Source organism: Vulpes vulpes, chromosome 6 (assembly GCF_048418805.1).
Source record: "Vulpes vulpes isolate BD-2025 chromosome 6, VulVul3, whole genome shotgun sequence".
Taxonomy (NCBI): domain Eukaryota; kingdom Metazoa; phylum Chordata; class Mammalia; order Carnivora; family Canidae; genus Vulpes; species Vulpes vulpes.
In genome coordinates, this window is record NC_132785.1 from 127,653,154 (window position 1) to 127,678,578 (window position 25,425).

The following is a 25,425-nucleotide window of genomic DNA, read 5'->3' on the forward strand; positions in this document are numbered from 1 at the left end:
GCGGGGCGCGGGGTGGGGGGGGGGGGGAGCGCGGTTCTCAGCGAGGCGTGTGTGAGGTGGGGGCGGCCGGGGAGGGGAGGGGAGCCGGGGCGGGCGTGAAGTCGGGGCCGGGGAGAGAAAACCCTGAGCGTTCTCCTTTGTGTGCGGACAAACAGCCGAGCGCTGAGGTCGGGGCCGGGGTCACGCGGCTCCGGGCTGCAGCTGCCGCCGTGGGGCGGGGGTCCCGGGCGGTCCCCGGGCTCCGCGGCCGGCGGCGGGAGCAGCATTCCGGAGGCGCGGGCGGCCGCTGTCCTCGCACGACCCCGGCCTGCCCGGGGCGCGCCCCGCTGCGACCTCGACCTCGGGGCGCCCGGGCGCGGGGAGCCAGGTAAGCTCCGCGGCCGGCGCCGCTCACCCCTCGACCGGGCGCGCGCACCGGAGGCCCGGCTCCCTCCCGCGCCCCGACGCCCCGGGACCCCGGGGAGCCCCTCCACCGCCTGGGCCTGGCCTGCTGCGCGCTGCGCCTCGAGCCGGGCTCAGGGCCGCCGCGCCCCCGAGCGCACGGGGACCTGCCCGGGCCGCCCGCGGGGGGGTCGCCCTCCCTGGACCCTCCCTCCCTCCCTCCCTGCGACCCGCTGGGTGCGCGGCGGCCTTACCGGGTCCCCTACCCCGCCCGCGCCCCTGGGACCCTCCGCGCGCCCCTGCGCACAGGCGAGGGCCGCGGGGGGCCGCGCTGCGGCGGGCCAGGGCGCGCGGACGTGGGCCTCGGAAGCTGCCCTGCGGGGCCCGCGCGGCCCCCCGGGGGCGGGGAGGGAGGTGGCGGCGTCGGCGAGGCCCGGGCGCCGGCAATCAAAGGCTGGGGATGGCGCCCGCCGCGTTGCCCACGGCCAGGCCCAGGGCATGAAAGGATCTTTATCCTCGAGTGACACGGCGGCGGCTTCCTCCGGCCTCCCCCTCCCGCGGCCCTAATTGGGGCCGGCTGCTAATGTGATTAAAGGCCAGTTAAATGTTTCTCGGGGCAGATGGTGGGAAGAGGCCGAGACCCCTGCCCCCTCCCCGGGGTCACGCCAGGCCCGTGGTCCGGGGCCGGTGGCGGTGCCAGTCCCAGCGCAGCCTGGCCAGGAGCCCGCCGATTGTTCACCCCGAGGCGGGGAGGCCGCGGGCGGGCTCCTGGGGCTTTATGTAAGCTGGTGGGCTTGGGGCCCGGCCGGATTTGGGGATTCTTTTCGCACAGTTTCCATTTTCTGGCCTTTGGAACAGCGCCCTGGGCCCTCGGGGCCCTCCCCCTCCGGAGCCCGGCGCCCGCGGGGCCCAGCGGCGGAGGCAGGCCCGGGGCGCGCGGGGCGCTGCGGGTCTGGCGGGCTCCGGGCCCTGCGGGTGGGATCGCCCCACCGAGCCGCCCGGCAGACCCCGGGCCTGGGCGACGACGGTTCCCACGTCGGCGGCCGCGTGGGTGGTCTCGCCCGCCGGGGAGGGCGGCGGGCTCGGTGGTGGCGGCCGGGGCGCGGGGCCTGGGAGCCGGTGGGTGCGCCGCGCCGCGTCCGAGGGCGCCCTCCCCGCGCGGCCGCACAGACCGAGCCCGAGCTCCGAGCCTGGGCCCCGGGGCCCGCTCCACGCCCGACGCGCCCTCCCCGCCCGGGCCGGGCCGTGCGCTCGCGCCGCCTTAGTGCTCCCGAGTCCCCGAGGGCCAGAGCGCGCCCGGCCGGGTCCCCGCGCCCCCGAAGTGGCGGATCTGGAAGCAGCAGGCGGGGGTGCGGGGCAGAGACGAGCCACGTGGAAGCCCGAAGCCCCACCGAGTGAGCTCAGGACGGCCCGCCAGGTGGCCCCGGCCGTGCGCTCGGGCTGCGGGGGCGCGGGGCGCGCGGGGCAGGTGCGCTCGCAGGCCGCGCCCCCTCCTGCGCCCCAGGTCCGGGGCTCGCTCGGCCTCCGTGCACCGCGGAGGCGCAAGGTGCGAGCCCCCTGGAAGGCCGCGGGGCGCCGGGGGTCGCCGATGGGCAGCGGCCTTACCAGGGTCCCCCGTACCTCCCCGCGCCCCGGGCGCCCGCGCTCCTGGCACCCTCCGCGCGCCCCTGCCGCCCCCTCCCTCGGGCGCTCCCGACCCAAGCAAGCGAGCCTCCGCGCAAAGTTTGCACATCGGTTGTTTACTTTTTCCCCAAAATTTCTTTTGGAAGAGTCTACAGAACTTTCTCACATCTAACAAATGTCAGACTGAACAGATCAGAAGAAGATGAAATTAAAAAGAATGACATTTCCATTTAAGGGGAGTGAAAGCAAACGGTATTTTTTTTTAAAAAATAATAATATTTTTTTTTGTCAGAGTGTATGGTGGACCCAAAATGTTGTCCTGTTCAAAATATATGATTTTGTGTTTGATATTTAAAATATGCATCTTGTACGTTTTTTCAACCCCGAAAGACGTCAAGCATTTCAAAAGCAAAAGCCGAAACCAAGAAAAGCCTGCAGAGAAAATGGTGAGGAACCAAAGCCTGTCTTTCTCCTGCTCTCCTATTTTTTTTTTGTCTTTTCCTCCCTAATAGCCTGAAGGAAAATATAGTCAAAATAAAACAATTTCATATTAAACTAACACATAGATGGAATTAATTCCTTCCCAGATGGTCTGAGGGACCTGGCTGTTTTAGTGGGCTCGGAAAATGCTAGATTCAAGGTGATTTTCTTTCCTTCAGCTGCTCAGAGAATTGTAAACAGCTTCAGCCTCATGATTTGTTTTAATCCGCTTATTGAACACAGATAAAATTAGAACCGTCTTCCACTTGACATAAACGTGGCAAAGGAAAAGTCACCAATTTTTTTTAACCAAAGGAATATCTGTTTTTGTTTTGTACAAAACAGTAATATTTAACTAGTAAGTAACAAGCCGAGTGACCTTGCGTTTGTTTAAAACTGCAAATGTTCTAATGTCAGTAACCCCAATGGCTGTAAAAAAAAAAAAAAAAAAAAAAAAGATTTTAAGCTCATCTTCCATTTGTTCTTTTCCAGTGATCTTGTGTCAATAAACAAGTAGCATAGAGTAAAACAAATAATTCTGTATGTTCCTGGCACATAATTTTTGGAGTCTCAAAAAATAAAATATACGTCAACTGCTGCTTTTTAGGAATAACCTTTAAACTGGACAGGAGAGGGGAAAATACGTTTTTGTTGACACTGGGGAAACTGGAAGACAGTCGAGGTGCAGTTAGCTTCACTCTATTGGGGGAAATGCCACCTGACCCAGAAGGCGTGTTGTGATGTGAGTCGCACCTCTGCAGACAGCGTGCAGCGCGGTTATGATACGTGTGATGATGTAATGAGCTGGACAGGTCCCCTGGAGCATGCAGACGGGACCCATACCCGCCTGGCAGCCTGGGCAGCTCCCGTCCTGCAGTCCCCTTGGCCGTACTGAGCTCCCACCTGGAGGACCCTCCCCATCTAACAATGTTTTCTCTCCTTTCAACACTCCATGGTGGCAAAAAATAACCCAAGCCTGGACCAAAACTTAGGATCAGAGAAGCCCCCCGGCTTCTTTGTCACATCGACAGCACGCAGTCTGAGGAGGGAGCCAACAGTAGGGAATCTATATTCACGTCCCACAATAGGGGACATCGTGTCCGACCTCAGGCCTGATGACGCAGTTGCATTTAGGTGTGTGTGACAGTGTCTGGGATTTTTTGTTTGTTTCCATCTTTGTTTTGTTCTATTTTTCTGGGAAAAATGAGAGTCCCTTTCGTAGCACTTGGGCCAGCCCGCACGGCCACCAGGAAAACAGGCCAGGACAGGAGGGGGATGTGGTCCCATGTTGGGATGCCAGTTTGCTTTGTGCTCGTTTATTAGGACTGAAGGTTTCAAGGTGCCTAGAATTGCCCAAACCAGAGGTGCATTCCCAGGAGGGGAATGAATTCTTCACCACCACGAAGAGGCCCCTGCAAAGTTGGTCTGAGAATCTTCCCCGCCTTCCTCGTGGGGATGGGCCCCTAACACTCTCCAAGGAACAAAATAGCCAACTCACATCTTTTGAACATCCAAATGTTCAGTGATATTTAGAAAAGCAGACAGCTGGCCTCTGGCCTTGGAGACCTTAAAACTACGTGGCCAGTATAGACAGAAGTGTCTGAGCGCTTGGGGGGAAGAGAGGAGAAGATGAATGTTCTGCAAGGTAGAAAGGTCCTCCTGGAGAGGCCCACATGGGGGTTTGTGCTCCATATCCGGGTCTCTGCGGTGGGAGCAGGACCATCTAGAGAAAGCCCAGCGATTTGTGGGACCAGCTCCACGCTCCAGCAGGACTTAGTTACCGATGGAAAAACAAATCTGATAACCCGAAAGCCTTCCTCCAGGTGCCACTGCTGGCAGGAGGGAGCTCAGACTCCTTCCCCAACAGGCCGACCAGCCCAGCCTGGCATTTCTTGGCCTCTGCCACTGTCATTACCCTGACTTGCCTCTGCTCCCCAAGACACTCTCCTCGGCCACCAACATTGGCTCAGAGACAGGCAGAGTGAGAGCCTGGGGAGACCCCTGTGAGAGCACGGGGTTCAGTGTCGCTCAGGGCAGGCCAGCCTGGTGAGGCGCCTTTAGAAGGCCTAGCCTTGGGGACCTCAGGAACACCCCTGGCCTGCAGGTGAGGAACCCTGTGGGATCACAAACACCGACACCCCAACGTCTCAGACCCCACACAGTGGTGCGGCCACCTTGGTGAGCCAGCCGCATTGGTGTGCGCGTAGGGGCACATTGCGGAAGTCCTCCAGCACGTCCTGGCTCCTGTCCGGTGCCCAGCCACTGGCGTTCTTGTTCGGAGAACAAAGGCCCGGAGGCCCCTGCAGAACAGAGAAAGGCTGAAAGCAATGGCTTTCAAAGCTTGCTGACCGTGGCCAGGGGAAGAAATACATTGTGCATCTCAACCCAGCGCACACACGATGGCTACGTATAAAATAAGTAGTGAACTTTTTATACGGGTCTAACAGCGTTTTTCACAAAAGAATACTTCTCGTCCCGCGCGTTCGTGAAACCTGCTGTTTGTCATCCCATTTCATGTCTTCTCGATGACGTGAGCCCCCTGCACAAATGATCCCATGACCCTAGTGGGTTGCAGCTCAGGGTTTGCGGAGCTCAGCACTCAGTCTGGGGCCCCCTCAGCCCCCACCTGCTACCTTTGCGCCCCCCTATTCCGGCCCTGGAGTCAGGCTATCTTGCTGGGATTCCTAGAGCCGTGACACCAGGGTATCACCTCCCTCTGCTGAGTTTCTCTCTCTTAGGATGGGGGTGACAGCGCCCACTCCTAGGGGCACGGGGAGGATCAAATGAGCTCATGCACGAAATGAGGGTGTGACTCAAAGTGCCCAAGCACCTGTCCCTTGGTTCCTCTCCATCTCAGCGTCCCCTCTGGTCCTGCCTGGGATGCCGGCCCGGGATGCCTCCCACGGGGCTTCTCCCCCTGCCGCCTCAGCTCCCGGCTTCCCTCGGGGCCACCTCCTCCTGGGTTCCCACTTCGTGTTTCAGTCCAGCTCAAATCCACTGATCCCCGATTAAGTCAACCCCATGGTGCTACATCCACCCCCGTGGACCACCAGCTGCCCACTGGGTGCTTCAGCACCGGCCCTAACAGCAGTGCATTGTTGGGCATGGGTGCTGCTCTGCTCCTCGTGTTGCAGATCAAGCATTTGGGGCCCAGAGGAGTGTCGCACAGTTTGTTAGCTGGGGTCAGGGCAGCTCCCCTGGCCTTGGAATAGGGCAGGCTCTGCCCAATGTGCCGCCTCTGGGTCTGGGGCCAGCCACAGAGGACTCCTGCTTCCCTGCTCTCTCCCCAGCCACCCTCAAGAGATGACTCCTCTCCTGGGGGTGGGGGGTGCTTCTGGGGAAGGGACAACGAACTCCCCCAGGCAATAGGGAGAATTATTCGCAGACCGCCTCACCTCCTGAGCCCCGAGAGGGCCCACTTCATTGTCCATGGAGTGTCCCCCGCCTTGGGGGCAGGACCACACTCCCTGCAGTGACAAAGTCACAGACACCAGACCAGGGAAGGCTGCCCTGCATCCTCTGCACATGTGTGTGCCTGTACCCAGGTACACAGGCACTCCTGCACACACACACACATCCACATGCAGGCGCACACACACTTGCCGTGTGCATTATATATTTTTTAAAGATTTTATTTATATTCATGTGAGAGAGAGAGAGAGAGAGAGAGAGAGAGAGAGAGAGGCAGAGACACAGGCAGAGGGAGAAGCAGGCTCCATGCAGGGAGCCCGACGTGGGACTCGATCCCGGGACCCCAGGATCACATCCCCGGGCTGAAGGCGGCCCTGAGCCACCCAGGGCGCCCTGTTGTGTGCATCTTAGTTGGCAAATTACTTTCACGCACTTTAACCACTCCAGCCTCCCGTAATCAGTAAATAAAAATTTGGAAATAGATGGCTAACTAGCTCTTAAGGGAGGTAAGAATTTTTTGGAGACTTGGAAACTGAAGTTGTCTATGAGGGGCTCTATCCCTCAAGTTTTTTCAGGCTTTATGGGTCTCCAATGGCCCTGAGATGGGAAGTCACTGTGCAGGGGACCTCTGTGTTCCCCCAAAATGGACAGAGGCCTTCTGTGGGCGAGGCCCAGCTCCAGGCACCCCGGTCCCTGCCCGTGGAGCCGAGGTTCCAGTGGGGGATAGAGGGGCAGGGCAGGGCATGCGGCGCAGATAGACGGTGTCTGGGAGCAGGTGGCCAGGGAAGTGAGGTCGAAAAGGAAGGCGGCAGCAAAGCCCTGGGGAATGCTCTGGCATCTGGGCAGGCAAAGGCCTGATCTAGGGCCAGGGCCAGTACAGAGGAGCAGGAAGGAGCTGGTCTGGCCGCAGCAAGAGGCAAGGAAAAGGAAAATGGAATGGTGGGGCCCCTCTGGCCCTCCGGTCCTGCACACCCCATCTTCTGTCCCCCGCCTCTGAGCCCAAGGGTGCTGCAGAGCCCCTCATCACCACCCCCACCGCCTCTCAGGGCTGCAGCAGGTCACTGCAGCTCCGTGTCAGGAGGACCCACAGCTCCATGACTGTTCCGTGGAGCCAGCCCCCTCTCTGGGCTTTTGCAATCGGTCCTTCTGAGTCAATTTTCCCTTGTAAGGATTTTCCCTTTTACTTGTTTTGTTCATCTGACAGCTTCTTATCTCTTTGAAGTTGCTCTTGTATGATCCAGCTGTCCTGGCCGGCCACTTCGCTCCCTCTAGGGCCCTTACAGGGGCACTGAGAGCAGTGGACACCCGTGGCCTTCGCTGCCCATCTGCCCGTACCGGGGGAGCCCCGGGACGCTGGAGGTAAAGCTAAAGAGCTAGCAGGGCTCCGAGCCATTCTGCAGGCTTCCTCCAGCCACAGGCGCCGGCTGCTGCTCCCCCCTTCCCCACGCACACATGCATGTGCGCACACACACCTGTTGTCCCAGGGAGAAAACCGTCCACATGCAGGAGTGAGCTGCCCAGTGTCACCCTGGGAGCCGCACTCAGGGCCAGTGCAGGATGCCTTCTGAGGCTCGTCCTGACCCTGGGGCCCAAGCACCCATGTTCCCTTGAATCTGTCCACCTGGAAAGCAGGTGCCATAGACCCAGGCTTCTGGCCCCCCTTGACACTCGGCTCAGGTGTGTTACCCCCCACCCCCAGCCTCCATGAGTGTTGCCACCTGCCCACCTGCTCCAACCGTGCACTGCTTCTGCTGGACAGCTCTTCACTGTGTGTGCAAGCATTCTAGAAAATGCTTTGAGCTCCACCAGCCCCTGGGCCTTGGGCCCTCAGAGGTGATGAAGTGAGCCTCCCAAGGCAGACAGATGGTATGCACAGAGGGGCAGGGGCCCTGGCCTCCCAGCCTCTGGCCTCAGGCCTCCCGCCAACCCTCTTTGCTCTCACGTGTGCCCTGCCCACCTGGTGCTTCCCTCTTGCTTGCTTTCTTTCCCTGCCCACTGGACTTTGGATGCATTTTATTTTTTTTCACTTCCTGCCAACCTGTCACCTTGGTCACTGCCCTTCACCCAGTGCCTCCCCCAAGTATATTTTCCTCTGAGGTTTTCCACCAGCGTAAACCTCCCAATGTTTTTGCTTCAGTGTGTGTTAATATTCATAGTCTTCGGGGCACAAAAACACCAAAGCAAAAGAATGTCTTCTGGAAGTAGGTGCCCAGGTGATGTTGGGATCCTGTGGCCGGGTCAGCCTGTCCTCCCTGCCCAGAGCTTGCTGAACCACAACTCCAAGCAAGACACTCAAAGTGCACCCCCAAACTCTAGTTCAAAGCACACCTAATTTGACATCTGATAGAGTCATGGGCCTGTGGAAATAAGAAGCCCCTCGGAGGGCATCTAGCCGGGCCTCTTATTTTAAGAGACGACCATAGTGGCTCAGAGAGGGGAAAGGACTGGCCCAAGGTCACACAGCCAGTAGATAAGTGTGGTAGGACTGAGTGGAAGGGCTCTCGGCTCTGCTCTGGCCGGGTAAGCATGGCAAGCAATAACCCAGCTGATCATGAAGGTGTGATCTACACGCCGTTGTGAGCACCAGGCTCAGCACACCAATCTGAGCTAAGCATTCACTGCGTGCCAGTACCATCGTGCCGCTGCCTCTCTGCACTTCTCTGAACAATCCGCCCCTTCCCCAGCCCAGCTGGCTCAGTCTATACCAAGCAAGGAAGCCTTCCAGGCCCCGCTCCGGGGACAGGGCTTCATGCTCCAGCGTGGCCCCAGCCATTAGAGTTTTTCAAGAATCTGAACTAAGCACAGCAACTGAATCACACTGGGCTGGGCCTGGGGGCACGAGGTCCCACAGGTGCAGAGGGTGATATCTCCATGTAGTAAACCATAGGTTTTCAGTAGCATCCTCTACCTCACTGTGGGCACCTGCTCCCCCAGAGGCCTCGTCAGCCCCTCATCAGTCTGGTGCTCCAGAGGCTGGGACGAGACCAGGGCTGGGGACATGAGGGGTCATGTTGGAGGCAGCCTGGGCTCTCGAGGATGGGATGCAGGGTCCCACATCCTTGAGTACATGAGCGGGGCCCTCAGCAGCACCCAGGAGGAGCTGGTACTGCATGCCTAGATGTCACAGAGAGAGAGTCCCACCCCCCGCCTGGTGTCCCGCCCCCCCCCCCCCCCCCCCCCCCCCCCCCCGGCTTCAGCCCAGACACACTGCCCTGTTGCCCCACCCGGATCCAGAGGCTCCCGGACACTCATGCTCATTTCCAAGTGCTCTCATAACAAAGGACCACAAGCTGGCGGGACTAAAAGCAGTAGGGCACTCTGTCACCTTTCTGGAGGCCATGAGCCTAAAACCAAGGAGGATCCTTCCTGGCTTCTTCCTCATGAGGACACTGCTATTGGGTTTAGGGCCATTGGGTTTAGGGCCCATGTGACCTCGTTTCAACTAATTACATCTGCGAAGACCCGTTTCCGAAAAAGGTCACATCCTGAGGTTCTGGGTAGATGTGAATTTGGGAGGGGAGACACCATTCAACCTAGTACAAGCCCCACACTCTCTAAGGAAAGGAGGCCCCGTACACCTCAAGTGTCCGTCGTGCGTGAAGACAGTTTGCTCCTCAACTGAGGTGGGCTCAACAGAAGCCGCCGGGGGTTTGCTGACAAGCCAGGCCAGGGCCGTTCACAGCGCCTCTGTCATGGGAACCGGGGTGGTGATGGTGCAAGGCGAGCCAGTGTTCCAGGAGAAAATGGAAGCCCGTGGGGAAAGGCGATGGGCAGGGATGCGGAGCAGAGGTGGAGAACCAGAGGAAGCACCTGCCAGCCCATGTCCCTGGCCCTGAGGTGTGTGGCCTTCCCACCAGGGCCCTCTCCTTCCTGGCACTGGTTCGCATGGCGCAGTGACAGCGTGGTTCTGTAGGCCCCAAGCCCCAGGCCTTTCCTTCCCCGCTGCCATCCTTACAGCCATCCGTCTGCACGCTGCCGCCGTCCACTCGGGTGGGTGCAAGGGCAGGGTTGGGCCGAATCACTGTAACACCAGGCTCTGGGTGGGCGCCGAGATTGCCTAATGGCAGAATGACCGGCGGAGTCACCTCGCCACCTTGCAGGGGCAGCCCACTGCACAGAGAAGGGGCTCCAGGTGCAAGTGCAGCAAGAGAGACACATGCCATGACCTCGTGTGAGCCATGAAGTCCAGCTGAACCTTGGACTCCTTGGTCATAAGAACCAGTCAGTTCACCAGCCTGCATGCAGTTTCTATGCTAACTGGCCACACGTGTCCCCCAGCCCACCCGCCACCAGCTCTGGCCACCTGCACGACGAAGTTTCACAGAAGGGGTGTCTGACTCAGGACCGAGTCTACACACGAAGTCTTGTCCACACTTGGTCCTGGCGAGGGTCATGGAAGTGCACCAGGGCTGAGGCCAGAGACCAAGAGGAGCCCAAGGTCCCAGAGGAGACCAAGAGGAGCTGTGCTCCGGGTCTCAAGCACAGATGGCCAAGGCCACACCTGTGTTCTCCACCCTGGGCCACCAGGCCCATCCCACCATCGCTGTGGAAGCGCGACTTCCTAGAGTCTGCGCCCCTGGGTCACCCAGCCCTGAGGCCCCCAGCCCCTGCATCTGTGGCCTCCCTCGTAAGGTGGCAGATGCGGAGGCCTGGTTCAGAGAAATAGGGTGGAGTTTGGGGGCCCCCTCTGCAAGTGGACAGATGTCAAGAATGAAGGAAGCCTGCAGTGAGTATGGGCAGAATTGTGGCCCTACGTCTAGCCTCTGGGGGTGAGGGATCTGCCTCGTAATGGAGGCACGTGGGGCACCCCCCAGGTCTCGGGGGGCTGCTGGACAGATTGCTGCCTTTGCAGCCCCTCATGGTCTAGTTTCCTTTCTGTAAAACGAGGCCCCTTGTCTTTATGGGTACCCTCCACTACCAAGTTTCCAAGGGTCTAAAAATCAAGGTCACTGACTAGTAGGAGGCCTGGGGCTGGAGCCCACCATTTCCCAGATGACCACCAGGAGCCTGGCCAGAGATCAGGGGAGCTGGTCTCCTTGGAAATAGGACCAGGATCTCCAACACCTGTTGGTCCGTCCTTCTGACCTGAAGCAGGAGCAAGGCCATCCGGAAGGCCTGAGGTTATCCAGGCCGCCCTCATTGTGCTACAGAAGGAGAAACTGAGGCCCAGGGGAAGGGGGTTCACCGGCAAGGGCAGAGCTGGACACCCACCACCACCGTCGCCCATGGAGACTTGGCCCTCGTTAGAGCTGAAGTGGCCTCCCCGCACCAGGCTGCCGGGATACCTGCGGTCACCAATGGCAACGTCACCCTCTCAACAGCCACATGAGTGGCCGAGCGGCAGCTGCCAGCCTCAAGTGTGTGCTGGATGGTGACAGGGTGGTACCAGGGAGGCAGCCGTTTGGAGGCCAGGCCTGGGGAGACATTTCAGGCCCAGGTGGTCTTTGGATTCTGTCCAGGATTAATTATAGCTTCTTGGCTCCATTTTTAAAAAATATTTTATTTATTTATTCATGAGAGACACAGAAAGAGGCAGAGGGAGAAACAGGCTTCCTGCGGGGAGCCTGATACAGGACTTGATCCCAGGACCCCGGCATCACGACCTGAGCTGAAGGCAGACACTCAACCCCTGAACCACCCGGGGGCCCCACTCCTTGGCTTTAACTTGGTTATCAACCAGCTACGGTGCAGAAACAGGTGGTGTCCTCCTCTCCGGCTCTGGTTTGGAGCATCCGGGTGGGCCCTGGTGAGGCCTGGGGGACACTAGAGTGAGACGCCCCTCTCTTGGCCTCACTTTGACGCCATAAGATGAGGAACTGGACCCGGAGTTGTCCAGGGGTCTTCCCCCTCCCGCGCTCCGGAAACCACAGGTGAGAGAGCTGACCTGTAAGCAAGCACCAGTGGGCCCCCCGAGACCTGGGTTTTCACCTTCTGGAATCCTGGTGGGGTTTTTCCAGTGTTCTTCCCAGAGACCCAGCACTCTTTTTGGGGGGGTTGAGTTTTTTAAATGGTATAACTGTGCTTCTCTCTTCGGTGCAGAAAAGCACAGTCAAGGAATTTGAGGTTGCTAGGCCCCCCCAAGTACTCCTGTGGACAATTTCTAAAACAAAGTCATACCTGCCGCTGGAGAGGAGCCGCAGGGGACCAGGGAAAGGTGACCAGTGACTGGGCCCGAGGCCTCGACACCAGCCCCACAGCAGGCAGGGGCTCAGGCTCGGGGCCAGCGCCCCCACACACCCCGGCAGGTCCCTCACCTCCCCAGACCTCAAGGTCCTTGAGGGGGCCCAAAGGCCATAGGCACCCCCGGGGCCCCCTGAGGCCCCGGTGCAGTATCGGCCCGCCAGCACCTGGAGGTGAGCTCAGCACAGCAGTAAGCGGCTCCCGGGGACTCGCCCGCAGCACCTACCACCGTCGGTCTCTCCCCACCTTTTAACTCAAAATATACAGACTTGGTCTGCATCTTGCTGGCTTTACCTCGTTTATGTGAGAAATCCATCCCAACACACGCAGGCAGACGCACCTCCCTCTTGCCCGGGAGCCGTTAAGCCCACGGGCCCATCCTGTCTTACCATTAGGGACACCTGGACACCTGGACACCAGGAAGTTAGATTCCTAGAAGGGTCGATCCCAGCCCAAACTGCGTACTCGTTTCCAGTATGGCTGGATTTACTCTTCCCTCCACCAGGATAAGCGTCCCACCTCTGAAACCCCCTGCTAGCCCTGGGACCACCGAGGCCTGGGTAGTTCGTTCCCATCTGACCCCAGGCACCTCTTCGGGGACAGCCTTGCAAGGCAGTGATGCAGCTGAGACGCGGAGCACGGAGGTGGGCTCCAGGGCTCGGGGACGTCTCAGGGCCCCAGGGGGACGGGCAGGAGCCACAGCCAGCAGCCAGTTCCCCATGCCCACCAGGCCCTGCCCCGCATTGGGCTCCCAGGACGTTTGATCGAATGCATGGCCGCCTTGCAGCTGGGAAGTCAGCTGGGACGGGATCGGCCAGCCAGCTCTCAGAGCCTTTCCCGAGGCAGCCCTCTGCAGCTCGGGGCTGGCCGGGACGCCTGCCTTGGGCCCCTTTGGGGACGGCCGAGGGGGCGGGGGGGTGCCTGCGGAGACAGCCCATTGTGTGGCCTCCTTAGCAGGTTCGGCTGTGACCTCAGAGAGCCGGCAACTTGTGGAAACAGCCAGATGCCATTCGGAGCCAAGCCCAGCGGGGCTGCTGCTGGGGCCAACCCAGGTCACCCATCCAAGTGACCACAAAACAATGAAGCCCATCTGCCCCTGCACCATTACTTGCCTAGAGAAGCTTCCCGAAGAGAAGCTACAAACCTGTTTCCAGTGAAGATCCACCTTCACTGGAAAAAAACCTCTGGGTTTTACCACCCTCACCACCGGGTAAGGAGGTAGCCTCCAGGGTGACGGAGGGACTCGCTGGCAAAGACTGAAATTCGGCCCACTGGCTGAGATGTTCACAAGCTGGGTCCAGTCATCTGCCCTGACGCAGGTCGGGGCACGACTGCCAAGCTCGGCTGCATCCGTGGCTTTGCAGACACCGTTTCCTGGGCTCTCCTGCCGCCTCCACGCCACCTGGCCCTGCCGGGCCCTTTGCTCCCTCCTATGGCCCCTGAGCCACGGCCTCGTCCTGCAGCACCTTTCATCTCCTTTCATCTCCTTGTCTCTACCCCAACACCCAGCTTATGAGCCCCCAGAGGTCACAGCAGCTTCTGTCTTTCCACGTCTGTGTCTCTGTAGCCCAGAGCAGTCATGCCAGCCGACGGGGATTTAGGGGGAGGTGGCCCACAGAACGGCCCCTGGATGAGGGTGTCGCAAGACCTGGTGCTGGGGCCTGGGACCCCAGCCGGCCACAGGGCCCGGGACCCCAGCCGTCAGTTTCCTAATCCATCAATAGAGGTGTTGGGACCACAGGAATCAAAGGCCCCTGCAAGTCTGTCATTTGTAGGTTTTCTCATGGTGGAAGCTGGAGGGTAGGAGAGGATGGGGGTGGGAGGCAGAGAGAAGGTCCCCCCCACTCTGTGGCCCACACGCAGTGAAGGGGCAGCCTCGTCCACGGCCCCCAGGACAGTTCCCAGGACAATTCCCAGGACGGTTCCCAGGCTCCCCCGGGCCCCAAGGGAAGGCAGCAGAGGTGCGCAGGAGGGCACGGGAGGACACGCTTTCGCGGACCATCCAGCCCGGCAAAGCTAGAAACCGTCAAAAAGTAAAAATTCCATTTGTAAACAAGATCGAATTATTTGATTGTGAAACCAGGGTCCATGGAATTTAAAATAATTTAATATGAAACAATATCATTTGAAATGCTGGCCAGCCAAGGACCTGGCAGGGGCGGCGGGGGGTGCCGGGGGGTGCGGGGGGGGGTGGCAGACCTAGCCTCCTGTGGCCAGACACGTGGAACCCGGCCTCGGGGAAGAACAAGTCGCCGGTCAACAGGCGAGGCTGAGAGTCAACTGCCCAGCTCGCCGGGCCGAGGCACGGGGCCGCCAGCCTGGGGCTCCCGTGCTCCCGGGGTCCCCTGCCGTGATAGGCAAGCAAGGTGCCAGCAGTTGAAAAAGCAGTGCCGGAGAGCGAGAGAGGTTTGGGGAGACGGCACATAATCCAAGCCCACGGGGAGGCCCCGATGGAGCCGAGGGGGACGGTGCCCCGGGGCCCCAGCAGGCATTGTCGGGGCGGCTGCAGGAGGTCCGGGGTCGTGGTGACGGACACGCCCCACCCCATGTGGGCGCAGCATCTCGGAGGAGAGACGCAGAAGAGGGGTGTTCGGACTAGAAACAGTCACCACTCTTGTCTGTACCCCCGGTGTCACCTGGGGCAAGCAAGCCACTCCCAAGCCTCCGTTTGGCCATCTGCAGAATGGGAATCATCCCAGCCCTCACTCCCTGGTGGCGTGAGGTCAGAAGTCACCCGTGTGTACTCCCCGGAAAGCTGACACCCCCGGTGGACAGGGGCGGTCCAGGGAGAGGGTGTGATGCGGCTGGACCATCAGCAGACCCCGGAGGGGGTGAGGCGGGGGCGAGGCCGGGTGGGGGGGGCAGGTGCCCCGACGCCTCTGCAGGCCCAGGATCCCGCGGTGGGGCGGCCGGTGCTGCGCAGAAGGACGGCGGAGGCAGGGCCCGGCGGATCCCGGGGCGCAGCGCCCGCTCCCACGTGTCCTGCCTCAACATAAACACAGTCAGGGATATCTCAGGCTGTAGGAGCAGGAAAAACAAACCCGGGGCACCCAGACAGAGAGTGCAAATGCTAACTTTCATGTCACATCCAGAAACCACGTGTTCATCAAGCCACCTGCAGGCTCGGGGCTCGGCGGGAGGCGCAGGGCTGTTGTGTTTAGAAACCAAGCTCGCGCGCGGGACAGCTGCAGGCGCCACCTCCCTCCGTCCTCCCGGACTCCGCGCCCGCCACTGAGCCGCCCCTGGGCTGCCCGGGTCTGGCGTGGGGACCGGCACCGGGGCCTCTGGGCTTTACACCCCCCGGGGCCGGCGGGCGAGCGCGAACTCCCCGTCCCCGCGGTACCACCTGGGCACCTGGGCACGCACAGGAGGGCTGGGAACGCCCCAGGTCACCTGGCCAGGGCGCGGCAGACCTGGAACTGGCCCCGGGCTCCCTGACCCCCCGGACACGCTGTCCTGCCGCGGCCCCCACTCACCAGCCGCCGTCCTGCTCGTGCAAACCCACTACCTATGGGCTCGGGGAGGGCTCCTTTGAGGCAGCGATGCCGGGCCGTGTTATTTTTATTCGTCCCCGAGCCTTGCCAGGTTACACCGTCAAGGCCAGCACTTTGGAGATACTCCCTTGGTTTCGCAATTCACGCAGTGACTAACACATGTCTTGCATCTGAAACCCTCTCCTGGTAAAAATTTAAGCTGAATTGTAAATACATAAAAGTCTCGATGTTAATGGGGCGCACGATTTCTCGGCGGCCGTTTTGTAATCCCGAGATTCCGAGAGGATGTGGAATTCTATAAAAATGGATAACGAGCTCCCGCCCAGAGCCGCCCTTTGAAACCGTCTGTACGGGCAGCAGAGCGGCCCTTCCATCTGCCCGTCGTTACACAAGTTACAAAATCACTCCGAGTTTCCTGCCTCTGATGGGGGCCAGGATGCTTCCGTGGGGTGAGCCGAGCGGGGTAGCAGGAGTCCGCAGCAGAGGATGGATGGAGGCCCTCCACGGGGCGCGAGCTCACATAGGCAGGTGGGGTGCCGGGCATACCCACCTGGGGCATGGGGATGCGAAGTCATGCTCAGGGACATACCCCGTGATAACGGGTAGGACGGGACCCCACTCCAGGCTCCAGGCCTCTCTGCAGCATGGGAGGCCCCCGGCTGTGCCCATCACGCCCACCGCCCCTGCTCCTGAGCAATCACTCTGCACCCACCTCAGCTATTGCACCAGAGTGGTCCCCACCTGGGACGGTGGATGCATAGATGGACGAGCGGGGTCTCTGTTGGAGCATCCGAGCTAGGAGGGCAGCAGGACGACCGATGTGCCTGTGCACCCCGGAGTTGGTATGAGAAGGTGACAGGGAGAGGAAGAAGGGAGGAGACGGGTCGAGAGTGGCAAGGAGAGGCCACCCACTGTGAGAGAGGCCCTGTCAAGAGTGGGCCCAGGGCCGCCCCGGCCCCTGCAGGCTCAGGTGGGTGGCAAGCTTCCAGAGTGTGGGCAGCGCTTTCTGGCCCCACCAGCACATCCCTCACACCCTCGATTTATTGCCTTGGTGGATAACACTTATCAGTCTGTAGTTACCCTGTTTCTTGTTTCGCTTACCAACCCAGTGCCGGTCCCCGCGCTGGACTGTAGACTCCGTGCCCTAAGTGGCCTGTCTGGCTGGCTCCCTGCCATATCAGCAGAGCCCGGCCCAGCGTCTGGGCAGAGTGGGCACTCAGGAACTACTTGTCGAATCCATGCACCTCTGGGAGAACCAGGGAGCACCCTACTCCGCCCCACCCCTGCGGGTAACGTGAGTGGCTTTCAGCACGGAGACACGAGGGCTGCTCTTGCTCCTCAGACGGGCGATACGGTGCGGGGCAGACGGCTCCCCAGTTTGCAATACGCTCACCTGGGTCATGCAAGGGCCAGGAAGCGGCCGTGCAACTCAAGACAGGTTGGTGATTCCGTCAACTCCAGGATGAACACTGACTTTTCTTCCAAGTTCACGGCCAATCTGTCTGGGTTCCTCCTGGGGCCCTGCCTACCTCCACCCCCGAGCTGCCTACCAAGCCCAAGGCACGGTCTCCTTGATGCTGTGGGACCCCCAGCCAAGGCCCTTGTTGCCAGCATTCCAGCGACCTGGACGTGTGCAACCCCACGGTTGTTGCAATAAAGCTAAAAAAAAACCACGTCCAGCCAAAGATAAAACATTGCGAAGGTGCTTTCTGCAGAAACGTTTGCGGCTGTGGAAAAACTCAGTTCGGGAGTGTCACATGTGCTTTTTTTTTGTTGTTGATACCTAAGTGGGCAAGATGTAGGCCGAGCTCTCAAGACACACATGTGGGCGGTAAAAGAGTGTGAGACAGACCCAGAGAAAATCACAACACAGTGTGGTTGTGATACGGGCACAGAAACAGCAGCACGTGCAGGGCCCAGGAGGGAAGGATCGGCTCTAAATAGGGGTCTTCAGGGGGTCCCCGAAGGAAAGAAATTTCCATGGTCTCTTGCAAGTTTAATTCGGCATCTCTAGAACACCTGTTACATTAGAGCCAACCGGGTGCTTAATGGAATTACTCAGCTTTTGGTAATAACGAGTTTGTCTAGGTCATGTGGGGAAGTGCTCTAAAGTTATTCTTTCTTTTTTCATTATAGCAACGACGTACCATGCTTGAAAGGACATTTTCCCTAATTCAATTACCAAGTGAGCTAAATGCATTTGCCGGGGATAATTAAGAATCTTTATAAATATAAAACGATTATTCCATCAAAATACAGCGCTAGACGCTATGATTCAAGCTAACTTTTCAGTCAAGCCCTCCCTCCTTTCAAAGCCATTCCTCGGCACTCCAGGCCCGTCTCTGCTGGTCTTCCCAAGCAGAGCTGCCTGGGTCCAGGCCACGTCGTCCTGCGAGCTTCTCACCACGATGCGAGCATTTGCCCACGTCCACCTCGCCCCCTGGACCACGAGCCGCCGGCGGCCAAAGCTCTCCCCACTCACCTATCTAGGGCCCTCGCCTTGGCCCAGAGCAGGTATTGAACACCAACGTGGCATGGACCAGAGGAGCCTGTGCTGTGGAGACAAGACAGTGCATCGGTGGGATAACTGGGGAAATCTAGATCAAGTCTGGAGTCAAATTAATAACAGACCAACGTCACCTTCTTGGTACTGGCACATGTACCATGGTGATGCAGGGGGACTGGCTGAGGGGTGTATGGGAACTCTGTACTATCTTTGCAACTTCTCTATAAATCTGAAATTACTCTAAAACTACATGTTTATTGGGGCACCTGGGTGGCTCAGTCGGTTGAGCATCCGACTCTTGATCATGATCATGATCTCAGGGTCCTGGGATCGAGCCCCGTGTTGGGCTCCGTGCTCAGAGGAGTCAGCTTGAGGATTCTCTCTCTCTCTCTGCCCCTCCCCTCCACTCCCGTGCTCAAGCGTACGCGTTATCTCTCTCTCTCTTTCTCTCTCAAATAAAATAAATAATTCATTTTTTAAAGAGCTTTTAAAATTCAACATTTATTAAAATAACGAAGGCGATAGTGTGACTGAATGCACAAGTGGAAGGGCAGATTCTCTACTGCTCAGGACTCCCCATCTTTAGAAGCCTGCCTTGGACCCTCCACCCCCAACTCCAGAGCAGGAACTTCAATGTTATGTCTCATGTGGGGGCTGGAAAAGGGGGGCACCCTTCTTCTTTTTTTTTTTTAAAGGGGGGCACCCTTCTAATAGCGCGTGTTTGATGTCAGGTGCACCGGAGCCAGCCGCAGCCCTGTAGTGGCAAGCATCATCCGCACGCCCGTCCCAGACCTCCCGAGAACTTGGCCTCCAGAGGGGCCAGGCCAAGTTACAATCCCTCGGAGCTGCGCTATGACTTTCATGCCCACACCGTAATAATATCTATATTTAGGGGATCCCTGGGTGGCACAGCGGTTTGGCGCCTGCCTTTGGCCCAGGGCGCGATCCTGGAGACCCGGGATCGAGTCCCACATCGGGCTCCCGGTGCATGGAGCCTGCTTCTCCCTCTGCCTATGTCTCTGCCTCTCTCTCTCTGTGTGTGACTATCATAAATAAATAATTTAAAAAAATTTAAAAAAAATATCTATATTTAAAAAAAAACAATCTATAAACCTTCAAATACACTTTTCTGCATTAGGCAAAATCGAACAGGTGTTTGTGAGCCCCAAGGAATGGCGTTGACACATTCTTGCTCCGTGCCTGCCATTCCTAATGGAGAAGCAGCGTCCCCAGGCCACACTTCTCAGCTAAGTGACCCGGAGCAACTTCCTTACCCGTCGCATCTTCGATCCCTCATGTGAGAACCAGGGATAATGATGCCCGCTTTGCAGGCTTTTATGAGGATTGCCTTAGTTAAGTTAATGGGTGTGAAAGCACTGACTCCAGCCCGGCCCCCAGGAGAAGATCGATAGGGACGAGCTGCCCTTCTGAAACATCCCAGCCATCCGAGCGACAACGGTATTTCCATCTTCTAAACGTTCCCAGGAGGGCCTCAACTGGTGTCTGCCAACAAGGCCTCTTGATTTTATTCCGCAAGCTCTCTCATTACCTGAAACTGGAAGTACTTGAAAGGCGTCTGCTGCACCCCCTGCCCTGAGTGCTGTGTGGTGCCCCACTTACCACCTGAGACCCCCACGCTAGTTTCCCTGGACGGTTGCCTCTGGGGGCCTTTCTGGATCTCATCCTTCCTGCAGGCCAGAGACTCAAGTCCCCTCCCGCACTAAACCAAGGGAGGGTGTTTATGAAGGAGCTCTGACCGAAGTCCAGGCTCAACCCAGAATTTCCCTGTTTGCTTTCTCTCCCCCCGGGGTGAGCTGGCGGGACGGCCCGGGGACTCGAGCCACCACGATGACAGTCTCGGCGTGGGCGCCAGGGCTGACCTCCCAGCTGGGTCCTCTTGTGCTGCTTCTGCTGAGAGCTCAGACAGGCTTGTCCTTTTAGGTAACTGCACGGCTGAGCCTGCAAGAGAGACTCACTCCCTGGCACTCCCACAAGTGCTTCCCGGTTTGTTTAGCTTGGGAAATTAGGCAAGAGCAGGTAGGAAAACCGTGGGTCAAACACGAGCCACTGCAAGAAACTGACTCACACTTTACCAACAGCATTATTCATCCTCTTTCCTCTAGCTGGCTATTTATGTATTCATTTATTCAGCAAATATTTATGGAGCGGCCAACATGTGTCTCTGGGTCTCTTCACACCCCGACCTCACATCCTTGCAGACCAGGTCAAAGGTTGCCTTCTCTGAGAAGCCTGCGCCAGGTCTCCGTGCCAGACACCATCCCTCCCTGTCCCAAAGAAGGCCAACGGAGGAGCTAGCTGTGGGGTCAGAAAGGCCTGGCTGAGAAGCAAGGCTCCAGGACCTCAATGTGTATCCTTGGGCAGGTTACTGAAGCTTTCTGCCTGTTTCTTCCCCTATAAAGTGTGGATAATAAGAAGAATATTTACCTCCTGAAATGAAATGCCTGGGAATGCTACATAAAATGCAATAAGCATCATTTGCAATATGCAACTGAGCTTACAGAAGGTAGAGGAGTCACCCAGGGACCCAAACTAAGGGGAACCGGAAGGGAGACTGACGAGCTGTCCCTGACACTGAAGCCACCGCAGGGCATCAGGCAGTCCCAGCATCCTAGCAGAGAAGGTCCTCAGGAACAGGAGAGGGCCTTGGGCATGTGCCAGGTGGGGTGTTGGGACCAGCATCCATGCCCAAAGCCAGGCTCAGGGGGCTCCCACTCCTAGGAATGGGAATCTAGGTGAATTCCACGTGCTGGAGCAAGGATGACTTCTAGCGCCACCCAGGTTCGACATTCCTCTTACTACAGGTGCAGATGAATGGGCTTCCTGCCCCTTCCAGTTAGCCTGTTCTTGAGACGGGGTCTGGCGAAAGCGTGCTGAGAAAAAGAGATGTGAGCCACTTCTAGACTAATGCAATCAACAGCCGATGCCAGACCCTCCTGCGCTACCTCCAACCCCTGTCCCCAGGTGCCTGGGGATGCCACACACTCAGACGGCAGAGCTGTATGGAGATTGATGAGACCTGGATCATTGACTGGTCCCATGACAGTTGCCTGGAGAGTTGCTCAGATTCCCTGTAAACTTTCCAAGAGCTTCAAGAACAAGAAATAAGCCTTTGTTTGGTTTCATCAGTGAGAGGGCCTGTTTGTTACTGAAGCACAACTTCGGCCACCCTGGCTAATACAGCTGGCAAAAAGAGACAGCAAGCAAGGGAGCAAGTAGGATAACAGGGTAACTTGTTCATCTCTATCTAGAAAACCAATGTCCGGGATCCCTGGGTGGCGCAGCGGTTTGGCGCCTGCCTTTGGCCCAGGGCGCGATCCTGGAGACCCGGGATCGAATCCCACATCGGGCTCCTGGTGCATGGAGCCTGCTTCTCCCTCTGCCTATGTCTCTGCCTCTCTCTCTCTCTCTCTCTCTCTCTCTCGCTGTGTGGCTATCATAAATAAATAAAAATAAAATAAAATAAAAATTAAAAAAAAAAAAAAAAGAAAACCAATGTCCTCTGACAATTCATATCCACAGTCCTCACTTCACAAGAGTTTGGGGGTTGGATTTGCATCACCTATGTGATCCAGAAAACCCCAAACTGTCAAATCAACTTAGAGATATTTCTGGTAAGCTTCAGCTACTGGAAGCAAACTCAAATCCCCCTCAACCTGGCGTCATAGGATTTCCACAAATATAGAACCAACAAACAGGCAATCACAATCCCAAGTTTGAAGCCCTATGTTCATAAAATAAACACAGTTCTGAGTAGGAAACTTAAACTTTTTTTTAGTGTTTTAAGAAGGGAAACCAAGAAGCCAAACTATAGGCAGTTGGCACAATACTATCAAAAAAGATTAATAAACTTGAAAGAACCAAAACAACTGGCTATGAAAACATTCCATAGCACTAAAACCTCAATTTTTGGTAAAACAGCAAATTAGATGTAGCTGGAAACAGAATTCATGAAATGAAAGATATGATCAAAGAAATTACCCAGAGACACACAGAAAGAAAAAGATATCAGAAAAAAAGAGATAACAGATATGAAGGATATGAAGGATTAACAGTGTATTCTGCATCCAACTGATGTTCCAGACGAAAATAACAAAGGAACAAGGCTGTGGAGGGGAGCTACTTGAAGGTATAATGGCTAAGAATTTTCCAGAACTGGTAATAGATGGGAATCTTTAGATTCAAGAACCATGTTGAGTGTGCAGCAGGATGCACAAAAATAAGTTCATGCCCTGACACATCATAGTAAGATTGCAGGGTATTAAAACCAAAACAAAAGCATTTAGGTGGCCATATTTCCATTCCCTGATTTATAAAAGGGATATTTGTGAACATCTTCTAGGTGCCAGGTACTATTGAGGACACTTGGGACACATCAGTGAAAAAAAAAAAAACAATTTTTGCTCATTCTCACAGGAGAGAGAAAATGAAAAATAAGCCTATGTAAACTTCGCAATGTGGTAGCAAGTGATGGGTGCTGTGGGAAGAGGAAAAGATTGACACACTGGAGGTGGATCCAGGGTATGTGTGTGGTTGGAGAGATCGGGACAGAGTATAGTAGTCACTGCTGGGGGGGTGGGGGGCGTCCCTGAGAAGGTGAAATCTGAACAAAGACTTCAAGGAAGGGAGAGACTTAGTGAAACAGAGCGTGGGGGGGAGCACTCCGGGAGAGGGCACAGCTGGGGGATTGGTCCTTTGCACATCTTCTTCCGTGGAGTAGCTGTTCAAAGCTTTTGTCCGATGTTGCACTGTTTGTCTTATCGTAGAGTGGCAAAAAAATGTTCTTGTATTTTCTGATAAAGTCCTTTCTCATATGAATGTATTGCAAACCTGGTCTCCCAGTCTGTGATTTGTCTCCTCGTTTTTAACGGGTCCTTTGATATGCAGATGTTGTTCATTTCCATGACCTCCATTTTCCCAAGTTCTACTTTCATGTTTTTTGGTTTTGGGGTCTTATTAAGAAACCTTCACTTGGGATGCCTGGGTGGCTCAGTGGTTAAGCGTAAGCCTTTGGCTCAGGGAGTGATCCCAGGGTCCTGAGACCAGGTCCCAGGGTCCTGAGATCGAGTCCCACCTTGGGCTCCTCCCTCTGCCTATGTCTGCCTCTCTCTGTGTGTCTCTCATGAATCAATAAAATCTTTAAAATAAAAAAGAAAGGAAAAAAAGAAACCTTCACCTACCCCAAGGTCACAAATATTTTTTCCTTTATTTTCTAGAAGTTTTATAGTTTTGGCTCTTATGTTTAGGTCTGTGATCTCTTTCAAGTTAATTTTTGTGTATGATGTAAGGTAGGGGTTGAGGTTTATATTTTTATATACAGATATCCAGTTGTTGCACCAACATTTGTTTTAAAGATTTTGCTTTTCCCAGTGACTTACCTTGGCCCTTTCTAAAAAATCAATTGGTCATATATGCATGGATCCCCTTCTGGATTCTCTATTCTGTTCCATTGATCTGGGTATCTATCCTTATGTCAATACCATAGTATTGCTTTATAATAGGTCTTAAAATTCAATAATATAAATCCTCCCACTTTGTTCTATTTGAAAATTCCTTTAGCTATTCTAGGTCCTTTGCATTTTCATTTAAATTTTAGAATCACCTTGTTAATTTCCTCAAAAAGACAAGTTGTAATTATAATTGGGATTATGTTGAATCTATAGATCATTGAGGACAAGATTGACATCTAGTAATATTAAAGTCTTTGGATTCGTGAACATGATATATCTCTGTGTTTCTTTATCTTTAATTTCTCTCAGCATTGCTTTATAGATTTTAGAATGCAGGTCTTACATTATTTTGTTAAATAAATCCCTAGGCATTTCATAGATCTTATGCTATTGTAAATGGTATTATTTGTTAAGCTTTTTTATTTTGAGATCATTTTAAAACATCAGAAGAGTTGCTAGAAGAGTACAGAGTTATCATATAACCTTCACTCAGATTCCCTTAATGTCAATATGTAAATCATGGTACAATTATGAAAACTAGGAAATTAACATTGGTATGATACTACTAACGAAACTACAGACCTTATTTGGATGTTACCGGGTCTTCCACTAGTGTTCTTTTTCACTCCAGGATCCCACATCATATTTACTTGGAACATCTCCTTATTCTCCTACAATCTGTGGCAGTTGCTCAGGATTCCTGTCTTTCATGACTCGACACTTTGGAAGAGTAATGGTCAGGTGTTTGGTAGACTTTCCCTCAATTTTTCTTTTCATTAGTAATTTTGGAGTGGGAGACACTTTGCAACTAAGCAAATGCTCTGTTTCTTCTTAAACTTTTGCTCACTAATTTTAACATCCACTGGTGTAGCTTGCCTTCATTACTTCTGTGGAACTCTGTGGCGATTTTTCTGTTTCCCTAAATCCTTTGATATTTATTAAGTAGAATTCTGTAAGGTGGTGGTGTTTCCTTTCTCCCATTTATTTATTACTTTATTAATATATATCATTGTGGACTAACATATTTTCTTGTTCTTTGGATTATACTTTGACATTACCATTGTTTATTCTCTTGCTCAAATTGTTCCAGCTTTGGCCATTGGAAGCTCTTTTAGCTTGGCCCCAATGGCTTTTCAATATGCCCCCTTCCTTTTGTCTTTTGATTATATGAGTCTCTTGTAGTAAAGTATGTTTTTATTTTGATTACCAACTGTTCTTTTCTAGTATATATATATATATATATATATATATATATATATATATTCATCTGTATACTATATGTACATATTTATATTTGTATGTATACTATATATATACACAATTGACTTTTGTGTATTTAAAATGGGTTTCTTGTAGGCAACATATAGTTGGGCCTTTCTTTTTTATCCTGCGTTACAATCTCTGCCTCTTATTGGAGTATTTAGACCTTTACATTTAATACAATTATCAGCATCACTGATGCTGTTTAATTCTAGCATATTTCTGTTTGCTATTTGTCCCACGTGTTCTTTGTTCCTTTTTCCATTTCTTCTTCCTTCTTTGGAATTATTGTGGGGTTTTTCTTGTTTTGTTTTTTGGGGTTTTTTTAAGTATTGTGGTTTTTTAATTCCATTTCCCCCATTAATACCTAATAAGCTATATCTCTTTGTTCTAATTTTTAGGAGTTGCTCTGGGATTTAAAATATGCATATTTAACATCTCAGAGTCTGGTTTCAAATGTTATACCATGTCAGGTGTGACGAAAGTATCCTACCTACAACAGCATTCTTCGTTTCACTTCTCCTGTCTATTGTGCTATAGTTGTCATAGATTATACTTTTTAATATGCAATAAGAGCCACAATGCCTTGTTGATATTTTGTTTTAAGTAGCCACCTGTCTCT

The 25,425-nt window shown here is 55.1% G+C and overlaps 1 long non-coding RNA gene across 2 annotated transcripts; it reads right to left on the reverse strand.

Annotated features, from left to right (window-relative positions):
- Nucleotides 1–14,160: 14,160 nt before the first annotated feature.
- Nucleotides 14,161–15,653, reverse strand: LOC140599420 (uncharacterized). Of its 2 annotated transcripts, none has more exons than XR_012002311.1 (2): nt 15,552–15,653; nt 14,161–15,057 (listed from the first exon to the last, which is right to left on the reverse strand). It is a non-coding gene; the product is annotated as an uncharacterized lncRNA (long non-coding RNA). The 2 variants fall into 2 exon arrangements; XR_012002312.1 differs by having other exon boundaries at nt 14,161–15,061; nt 15,552–15,650.
- Nucleotides 15,654–25,425: the final 9,772 nt, after the last annotated feature.